Below are 11,563 nucleotides of genomic sequence, written 5' to 3'. Positions count from 1 at the left end.
AAGGTCCCCTAGTCTCGGGTTTTTAAGTTATGAAGTTTTATACCACCAGCTCGCTTGCTACCTCCCTATCCTTTCGCTATAAAACTTGTTTATTTAGTAGCTAAGCACTTTTTTGGGAGAGGAAATCGGCCAAATAGACTGTAGCACAATCTCTGGCATTCTGGTACTTGTTTCATACGCACGTTTCTGGAGGCGACTGTCGCTTTAAATGTGTTTCAACATAACCGACATGCTCTCCTCTATCGTCCCAGATATGTCCCAGGGACGTAAGTTGCAGATGCAAGTATTGGGAGGTTGGGGATCTATTAAGCAATCCCACATTTATCAGCACAGGTTCTTTTTGCACCACTTATGCCAACCAATCAAGTGAAAAAACACCAGGTTGAACGGGTTAAATGAAAGGCTGCAGACAACGTTCTTTGTTATGTCTCACATTCTAGCACATTTAATTATGTCTTTTTCCCAAACGGTTCCAAAGCGCGTGTATTAGGTTCGTTAAGCCATAACTTCGCTGCATACCCTTCTACGAAAGAACACTATCATAGGCTGACCCATATACGTAAAGGAAATATGCTAAAGAGCTTTAAAAGTATGACGAAGGCAATAAGTGCGGGAAGAAACAAAAGACTCGTAGTTACCTGACTGCTCCAAATGTAGCACCGAAAAGATTTTTGCAAGTGAGCTAACTGGGGACGTATGATTTTCAAAGCAGAAGTGAAACAGTCACCAAATAGGCACGGTCTTAATTGGGTTTTAAGGCAGCATAGTGTTTGGTGAATTGCTATACAAGGTGTTCCAGCTAAATTGCACCAAGATCTAAGAAAAGACAATGCTCTAAGCTGATGAAAGCTGTAATGAACAGACTGTTGTTAGCAGTCGTGCATCCTAGTGGACAGTGTTTTTCTTTTTTCTTATTGTATCTAATTAGCTGACTGTTAAAAACATTTTACGTTAAATGCGCCCATGGCCTTTCTGTTTAGGTTTTTGGGCTTTACACTCTTCAGGGCTTTCATTTCTAAGAAAAGAAAGCAGGTAAAAACTCGTGCGTGTCTTGGCACGCGGCATTTTGTTTCTGTCTTTCGGAGGCTTTGGCTTTGGGTAAGAAAAAGTTAAACTGTGTGACACTTACTGTGGACATTTCAGCGGCGTTAGAGGATGAGCTTTTCAATGGTATTTATACGCTATTCATGGTATGTCCATAGGTATATCGTGTACAGTCGCCGTCCGAATTTTCGGGCTCTGCGGGATCGCGCAAATTAAAGCCAGAATAATCGAAGAGTCCGAAAAAACGAATTTCGCTTCAGAAGTCAACTGCCACTCCGGACTCGGAAAACGGCGTTTATTTTATTAAATCCATGAAAGGAAGGTGCCTTAAGGATTCTATACGCGAAATATCAATCCTCTTTGCGAACGCTGTGCATTTCTGTCAATTTTTGAAGATCTGGTGATCCTCCCCAAATTTCGATGACGCAAGGAGCGGGTGACGCAGTCATAAGCCCACAAACTGCAATGATGTCGCGTTCTGGAGAGGGTACTCGTCTCCTAGCAACGACGTCGGCGTCCGAGGAGGATCACGTGGTGGAGAAGTCACGTGGCGCTGATCGAAAGAGGGGGAAATGGGAGAGATGTCTTCTCCCTCCTTTGTGTTTTCTCCAAGGTCGGAGCGGTCGTATGATATGTCACGTGAGGCTCCGCTAACGGAGTGCAAAAATTGAACCCCCGGAAGACGCTAAGGGCAACAACTGTGCCAGATGAGAGCCGGGCGCTCCGTGGGAGCCTAACATGACGTCACAGTTCTCAAAAATAAAAATTATTTTTCTCTAGCTTTCGCGTCACGTCGAGCCAGAATATTTTGCAGGAATGTACAGTGAGACAAGACGATTTCAGTAACATGACTTTGGTAGGATTCTGAGGACACTAATCGGCCGGATAACGTTGTTGATGCTGTCTTGGCGGTCTTGACGGGCAGTCTTCCATCTGTGCCTCATAACATCGGCCTCTATTTCCTCAAGTAATATTACGTCACCGTATACGGACGAAAGCACCGCCATCGCATTCATTAGATCTGAGTTTGACGGCTGCGCTGGGGGACGGCAAGTCGTCGATGTCCCGAACACGTGAAGGAAACGTACTTCTGGCAACATTAGACGTCACCATTCCGTAAGTCGTCTTCACCTAACGCCTGTATGCATTAAGTAAAGCTCGCTTTAAGCACTGTCGCGCGTCGCGCGTCTGGACAGCACGTGCTGGGCCTTCGTGAATTTCGGCAGCGTTGACCAAAACGAAGACGCAAAAGCGCTACCACAGGCCTTCTTCACTCAGAGTAATGGAAAATGAATAGTCACTGCCTATCTTCTTGCCTCCATTTTTATATTTGGTTTAATTCTTTTCATACGAATTTACACACGTAACATGAAAAACGGTTAGGAGCAACTAATATCTAGGGTGCGCATTCCTTTTAATGCGTTAGCATTAGGAGTGTCAAAATGGAAAAACCTGCATGTATTTTTTTAGGTGTGTCCGTGTGTGAGATGGTGAAGCCTCATCGAGGCAGAGGCACAAGTAGGCATGTAAAAGAGATATAAGAGGGCAAATGTAAATGGAGGTAAATGATTTGAAATTGTCGAAGGTAATTAAGAGTAAGAGGTAAGGGTAATTGAAAGTAATTAGAGGTAATTAAAGGCAATTAAAACAAGAAAGTTGAGTTTAAGCGTAATGAATGTAAGATATATGTAATTAAGAAAAAGATGAAATAAAATTAAAAATTACCCTAATCAAATGTGATTAAAGGTAATCAACGCAAATTAAAGTGGAATTGAGAGAATTAAAGCAAGTAAACGTAATAAAAGGGAATTAAATCAAATTCAAGATTACCTCAGGTATCCTACGGCTACCGTTGGTAATTAAAGGGTAACTGAAAGTAATTGAAGCTAATTGAGGGTTAATTAAATGGACTTGTCCATAGTAATCGAAAGTGTCGAACCAGAAGTCAAGTATAACCGGAAGTAAGGTTAGACCGGAAGTGGAGAACTGGAAGTCGAGTTGGGCCGGAAGAGGACAACCGGAAGTTGGATTTAAACCGGAAGTGGATACCCGGAAGCCAAGTATGGATTGGAATAGGCGTTTAATGCTGACGCATTTCTCTGACGTGTCTTTTTTTCTTCGATACAGATTTTTCCTTAAAAAAACTATAAGGGCTATAGACATCCTGTTTTCACTTCTACCATCTCCGGGCCGGCGGACGTTCTTGGCCATCTGTTTCTCAACCGCCGAATGACTAATTACCTAAAAAATCGCTAATTAACTTTTTAATTATAAAAGCTACGAAGTTGTCCCAAGAAGAACATCTGTTCCTTTCGGCCACCCGATATCGTAGCCGCTTTCAGAACAAAAATCCGTTCGGTAGATCGTCCGCCAAAAATTCGTGAAGGAACACTTTTTTTTTTTTTGTTCATTGCGCATCTTCGGAGACCCGTCTTTCCTTCACCCCCAATGTGAGAGGGTGAAAGAGCACACTGTCGCCTCTTGACATACTACTGACCGTACTATTCGCGTAGCTGACCAACAATTCGTGGAACCCAGCCTTCCCTTTTCGATTTGTTTCGGTTTCAGTCTGTCTACCAACGTCATGGTGGTAGCAAAGCTTATTTTATGGCTGTGCCATGCTGAACGGGAGCATATCTGGTGCACTCTTTCATCCCACCATCAGCCTTGATGACACGTCACACAACCACGTCTGGTGGCCCACCAGCCCACCACATATCGGGCGGCCCACCAAGGTCCAATAACACACCAGAATACCAACCTTGATGGTCCACCAGGATCTTTTTTTCAATAGGGGACGCTTCTCGGGTAGAGGTTTATTGGATGAAACTTCCGGTCACTATATAGAAGGCCTCCTTCACTCCTTCCCCCTGATAGGGCGCCGCATCCGCAGTGCTACGCTAGCGCAGTCCAAGCAGCACATAGGTTTGTGATGCGCACTGCCATATCTGGAACTGCGTTGGGAGAAGCTTGGCTCATATATCGTACACACGGCCCCAACGGGTCTGGTTTTCATTCCGTCGCTGACGCATTGGTATAATGGTTTCGAGCAATGATCGATGCGATTTCGCTTCTACCGGCGACAAAAGGTTTCCAAACTCATCAAATTTCCATCTCGTGGTTGGAGAGCCTCCCGTACATTCGCCTCGTTTTCAAACTTCTCACTATATACATTTGTAAACGACGATATGGGTAATTGTGGACATGGACATGCATCTCTCAACGTTTAATGAAATTCTTGAGGAAACCGATATCGCGAATGACACATGAACACAAAGAAAGTCACATGACCTCAAAATGACTAAATGGCTGTGACGTGGGGCTGGGACAAGATGACGATTTTGCTACAAGCCACCGCTTGGGGGTTGTTACATGAACTGATTATCGTGGCATTCGTTTGGTAGAAGTGCGTGCATGCTCGCGGGTCTTCTGGTGACATCGATAGACGTTGAGTGGCCAAAGCGCAACCTTCAGCAAGTTACCAGCAACCGGCACCGGTAGCGTCTGACCTTGGGAAGCCGCATCTCCTAGGTTATCAAACCTAGTCGCCACCTGTTTTAGGTTACCATGTACGTAACCACCACAGGTCTAGCCCTGGGCCCGGTAGCCCGTTGTTCAGGCTGTTGACACCATAACATTGATTCACAAACAGCAGGTGTAAGGTAACCCAGGTAACCGGCACTGAAGAGAGACAACCCGCTGCATACAGTGTATGCGTGACTTTTTTTTAACTTTTTTTTTTGATCCAAGACAAGCTTTCACGACGCACTTTTAACTTCGTATGGCAGGAGATAATGGGGAGGTGACCTTTCTTGGATGGCGGCGGGTACTACCAGCAGATGTGGTCGCGGCACTCCATAAGCTTCAAATCAAGGAACCGTAGTACTGTTTCATTAGGGAGTTCATGTGTGAAGGCACGACCTCCCATTTTCTTGCGAAAGGCGTCTAGAATCCTGCGTAAAGTTTTTCCGCTGTGTGGTGTATTGCCACTGTCATCAAATTTATTTTTAAAAAATTCAGTTGCGATTTAGCGGTAAATGCGAGACAAATGCGTTAGCATTCTGCTCATTTTCGGTCTAAATCCGACTTCCGGTTGTCCAGTTCCGGTCTAAACCTGACTTCCGGTTGTCCACTTTCCATCTATGCTTGACTTCCGGTATCCACTTCCCGTCTATACTTGACTTCCGGTATCCACTTCCGGTCTAACCTGACTTCCATCTGGACGGTTGTCCATCTCCGGTCTATACTTGACTTCCGGTTCGACACTTTCAATTACTATATGAAAGTCCATTTAATTAACCTTTAATTAGCCTCAATTACTTTAAGTCACCCTTCAATTACCGAAGGTAACCGCAGGTTACCTGAGGTAATCTTGAAATTAATTTAATTCCCTTTAATTACGTTTACTTGCTTTAATTACTCTCAATTTCCTTTTAATTGACGTTGATTACCTTTTATTGCATTTAGTTACCTCCGGTAACCTACGGATACCTTCGGTCATCTTTAATTTCATTTAATCTATCCCTTAATTACATGCAAGCGCTAAAAATGTTGAAAGTGTGTTGAACGTTTACCAACTTGCCCAATCTACAACCGTATTACTCTTAATTTCATATATGATGTGTCTTACATTCATTACCTTTAAACTCAACGTTCTTGTTTAATTACCTCTAACTACCTTTAATTACTCTTACCTCTTACTATTAATTTCCTTCAACTACTTCAATTTCATGTCATTTACCTTGATTTACATCTACTTATACCTCTGCCTCGGTGAGGCTTCACCATCCCATACACACACACACACATACATACAGCTTTTTTTCATTTTCAAACTCCTAATACTAACGCATTCAAAAGGTCGGAAGAAGCAGACGCGGACAGCCTGCACGATCCTCGCGTGACGTCACAAGTCCACGTGTCCTTTCCTTTGTTTCCTGGGAGCCACCACAGTTTCTTTCGTCTCAGCTCACGCGCTACCCACGGGAGATGCTGCCAGTCTATGTCACCAGTCACATGCCAGGTGACGTCACGGCGTGCGTTCCTTCCGAAACGCTCTTCCCAACTCGCACGCGCCGCAGGTCACGTGCGCTCGTCGTTCTTTAGCGGGAGCTAATTTGATTCGTTGCAGAACACGCCGCTAGAATAATTTGTTTGAGACGACAGGGCTGGTGGTGTCGTCTGCTATACGTGCTTGGCGCATATAGCAGACGACAGCATCCCGATATTCCGCGGCGCCGTGCAAAAGCTCGACATGAGACGCCGCGCGGAACAACCGTCCCGTGAGCAGTATTTTTCGTTTTCTTCCGCTAGAATATTCCCCGGGGATGTCGCTCGCGTAAATACACAGATACGATATACAGTACTGCTTGCGCTAACCAATCCAGAGAAAGAACATCGTGATTGAATAAAACAGTCCGTGACGGTGTGCTTTGCTAAACCTCTCGCGTCACATTTAATGATGTCTTCTTCCGGTTCCAAAGCCCATATATTAGGTTCGTTAGGCACGCGTTTCTCGCTTAGCTTTACCATTCACCACCAATCTGTGAAAGAACGGCGTCCGATGCTGGCCCAAATATACAAAGAAAATATGCTAATGAACTCTAAAGGTGTAACGAAGGCAATCATTACAGGAAGGAACGCAGAGCTCGTAGTTACAACAGCTCCAAATCTAGCACGGAAAGAATTATTGTCATCTTGGCCTCTAGAGTGAACCATACAGGCGCTACAATTGACATCATAATAGGACATAATGGGGCATCAGACTATAGGACACAGGTGAACCTTAGGAGGAAAATTAATGTAAAGTGGCAACGAGAGTGGGCTGCACGAGAAAAGCAACACGCTTTGGTTGTCCAAAAACACAATTTTGGAAACCATCCCTAGAATCGTATACATGCAGTGGTTTTTAGTCGTTTACGCATTGGACACACGCACCTCACACACGGTGTTTTTACTGCGCCGGGAGGAACCACCGGAATGCACGCACTGTAAGGAGCAGATGTCTCTGTGCTGCACATCCTAATCACGTGTCCTGTACATGAACCTCATCGTCACTATCACTTTCAAGAGTTTTACAGATATCAGTTGCCGCTTCACCCAGCCTTATTGTTGGGTGATGAGCTTTTTCTACTCTTCATGAGAATTTGTAACTATTTTAAATATATTGAATATAGTTTTACCCAGTTTTGCTCATACATCATGTTTTATGTCAGAATCTTTCTGAAGTACTAATTCATAGTCTTTCTGATTTTATCGAGTCACTAACCACCATTGGCTTGTCTTGGCTCACTATGGCCTGAGTTGCTTGTGCGTCATAAAAACACCAATCATCATCATCATCATCAGTCAATGACATAAACGTATACCATGGTTTGCGGCTATACCGATATGTCTTGATGCTGGGCTGGAGCAGTTCATCGATTTGAAATGTGAAGTACTTACAAATGATTTGTCCGAAGTTCCAGATAGCGCATGAAAAAACGTGTTCGGCCTATATTTACGAACGTCTTGGGCGGCAACGTGGACAAGAATAAGAAGCGACGACATCCAGGCCAATCGTCTTCCCAGAATTGTCTTCGAAGTTCCCCAGCACGACGCCTCATTGGTGCATGTTCTGCTCCGTTAGCCATCAGCCAATCAGTGCGTGCGCTGCTCAAAGACCGTGCTTCATTGTCTGGCGAAGCGAAGGAGGCCCCCTTACGTCTGATCGAGTTGACAATCGAGCCGTGGTGAAATTTTCGCAGAAACTGTTCGACCGCTAACTTCCACCACAAACCGCCAGGTGTCGCACGATCTCCGGTGTGATCTCACTGAGATCTCATTACGTCATTGTGTGCTATGAATGATATCATTGTGCAGTGCGATTTACCGTTGCAACTATCGTGTAACGCGACGCTGATATGATCTGTACACGATAACATATTGGTGACGTACACAGAACAATTGGTGTACACAACAAAATGTCGGGACGTGCGCCTTTTTGTGACAGTTTTGTTACACAAACGCAAAATATAAAGAATCCGAAGAGTGAGAACGATATTCTGAATGACAGTTGACTAACGGTGTACGTTCGATTTCTTTTTCTTTTTATTCCCGAGATGCAAAGGGTCTCAGTCCTCGGCCCCTTAGGAACCATGTCAAGGTGTCAACCAGACGTGGCTTTATGTTCTTTCCGCACATTATCTGTGACATGTTGTACCTGTGTATGGTGTGTTTTAAATTTATTGTCTATCATTATTTCTTTTACTGTTGCGTTGTTTGTAAAGTGCACCATTAGGGAGGCCCTCCGGCCGTTCATGGGCACCTTAAAAATAAAAATAAAATAAACGTAAATAAATAAATATATAAAAGCCTGCGCAGAATATAGGGTCTCTCCCTCGAGCGACACGTGGCCATATTAGCGGACAAAACAGCTGTGAACATCCTACTTGTGGAGCGCCTGATCCTCAAGGACCGACGGATAACATGTCTCGAACTGGCTCGAAAGACGGACCTTTCTGTGGGAACGTTGAACGCTGTCATTCATGAACACCTCCAGTTTCGGAAAGTTAGTGCCCGTTGGGTCCCGAGGCAGCTCTCCGTGTTTGACCGGCAGAGAAGACTGGAAATCTCCCAAGAGCTAAGGTACCGTTTCGACACTGAAGGACAGCCGTTCCTTGATCGGATCATCACGTGCGATGAAACGTGGGTGCACCATTTCACTCCTGAGTCTAAACGCGCATCAAAACAGTGGAAGCATCCGGGCTCGCCAGCTCCCAAGAAGTTCCGAAGCACCTCGTCTGCGGGTAAGGTCAGGGCCACGGTTTTCTGGGACAAGGCTGGCGTTCTTCATGTTGATTTTCTGCCCAGTGGTACCACCATCAATAGTGCATATTACTGCCAGGTTCACAGGGATGTGCATAAGGTGCTGAAGCAAAAGCGGCCAGGCCTCATCACCAAAGGAGTCCTCCTCCTACAGGGCAATACACGCCCGCATACCGCGCATCTCACGACACGCACCTTACAGGAACTTGGCTGGAATTTGCTGCCACATCCCCCTTACAGTCCAGACCTCGCCTCCAGCGATTTCCATCTCTTCGGGCCACTGAAGGCGTTCCTTGGGGGGCCGCCATTTCAGCTGCGACGACGCGAGGTCCAGAATGCGGTCCGATCATGGCTGCTATACGCGCCGGTAAGGATTTCTACGCTGCTGGCATCCAAGCCCTCTTGAAACGCTGGGACTAGTGCATTAGTGCGACTGGAGATTACGTTGAAAAATAAAACTAATTTCTCGCCTGTAAGTTCATTTTACTTTTGCGAAAAATGAAAAGTCCCGGTTTGACTTGAACACCCCTCGTACAATCCGAAATAAAATACTACTACTACTACTACTACTAATAATAATAATGATAATTGGAATTGGAAGTTTGGAAGCTTTATAATAATAATAATAATAATAATAATAATAATAATATATAGTTTATGGCCTTTAGTGGCGTTTCAATGTCAGCGTGACAAAGGAACGCAACAGAGAACACCGTTCCGTGTCCCTCCGTGGTTGCGTCCGTTTATCATGCTTACCTCATCATTGACTAATGCTGGTATGTAGCAGAACCGAAGGATCCTGCACATTACACAGAGGACGAAAAAAAAAAAAAAAGAAAGGACGACCCGTCTCTGTAACAGGACGGAACCCCGTTTAGAAGAACTCGTTCCGTTTACATGCACCATGCACAATGCCACATCTGGAACCTTGTATAGGAAGATACTTCGCCCACGGCTATATACACGGCTCCGACGGGCCTGGTTTTCATTCTGTCCCTGACACATTGGTAATGATTTCGCGTTATGATTGATGATATTTCGTTGCTCCACGGCAACAGGTTGCTGGGCACATCGAATTTCCATCTCGTGCCGGGCGAACACTTGCCTCGATTTAGAAGTTGTTACCGTACATTTGTATGACGACGATAAGAGGTATTTCGCTGGCAATACACCTGTCGGTATTTTTCAACGTCTAATGAAACTCTCGAGGAAACGAATATTGCGAAGGATACATGTATAAGGCGACGGAGACGGGCCAGGTGGGGATTGTTCGTAGGTGCCATAAAAGGAAACTGTTTTCCATTCTACGTTTCCGGTGCGGGTAATTTGAAACTAGTTTTCTTTCTTTCTTTCTTTTTTTGTGTGTGTATGTGTCCATAGACGAATTCATAAAAGAGGTAATACCAGTTGGAATGAAAAAATCGGCGTGTCTACACTGTTAAAACGAAACTTCACCATATAGCACTATAGCGACTATTTCGAATGATATCATTCTGTCTCCTGATTTGTTGAAAATGAGAGGAGGCGCCTATTTTGGACACATTATGCGTGTCCAAGATAGGTGCCGCCTTCGAAGCAGAAGACGTACTCTCTTAGAAATGAACTTCACCGCATAGCACGCTCTTAGCCAACCATAATCTCGAACGATATCGTTATCTGCCGTGATTAGTTGAAACCGGGAGGCGTACGCCTTTTTTTGTGACAATTATGAACAGCATAAGTGTCACAAAAAGGCGTACGCCTCTCGTTTTCAACAAATCAGGGCAGATAACGATATCATTTGAGATTATGGTTGGCTAGGAGCATGCTATGCGGTGAAGTTCATTTTTAAGAGTGTAGGGTTCTTTGTGACACTTATGCAGATAAATGCTATTGCTATTGCATTTGCTATTGTCAGAAAATGATGCAAGTACCGCCCTCGCCACAAAGCAGAAGCCATTACTTTATCATTCGTGTCATATTATGTTAGTTGTCATAAAAAGGTTTCGCGCCTTCAGCAAACTACACTCTTTTAAAATAGAACTTCTTCGCATGTCATGCTCCTATATAGCCAACCATCATCCCGAGTGACATCGTTCCCTTCCCTGATTCGTTGAAAACCGAAGGCGCACCCCTTTTTTGTGGCACTTATGCAGTTATGTTTAGTGTCACAAAAAGGTGTACTCCCCGCGCTTTTCACAAATCAGGAGTGATAAGGGTATCATTCTGTGCACTGGTTGGCGTTTAGCGTGTTATGAGGTGAAGTTCTGTGAAGTTCTGTGAAGTTCTGTCTCAAGAGTGCAGCGTCGATTCGGGCACAGGTGTGAAATATCGTGCGAGACGCTACCATTTTTGATGGCAATTTTGATGTAATGATAATTGACACAAAAAGGCGTACGCCCCCATCGGTCTTCGAATCAGAAGCGATAACACTATCATTTGTGACAATGGTTGGCGCGCAGCGTTCTACCCCGTGAAGTTCGGTTTTTATGATGAGACTGATGCAGTATACAATTTGCTCAGAGCGTTACATCTCCATGTTGTCTGCGAGCACCGTGCTCTATATGCATAGTTAAATTATAATTTTCAGCACAGTTTCAGCATACCATTACCATGCCATTACTATTTTCAGCACAGTTTTTAAAGCCATAACCTTTGTACTGCATTGAGAGCTACAATCAACGTACAGATACTGGGTACTCATTTGATTTACTAACGGGGTGGAACGTATTGC

Source organism: Ornithodoros turicata, chromosome 10 (genome assembly GCF_037126465.1).
Source record: "Ornithodoros turicata isolate Travis chromosome 10, ASM3712646v1, whole genome shotgun sequence".
Taxonomy (NCBI): Eukaryota; Metazoa; Arthropoda; class Arachnida; order Ixodida; family Argasidae; genus Ornithodoros; species Ornithodoros turicata.
This window is presented reverse-complemented; position numbering follows the sequence as displayed.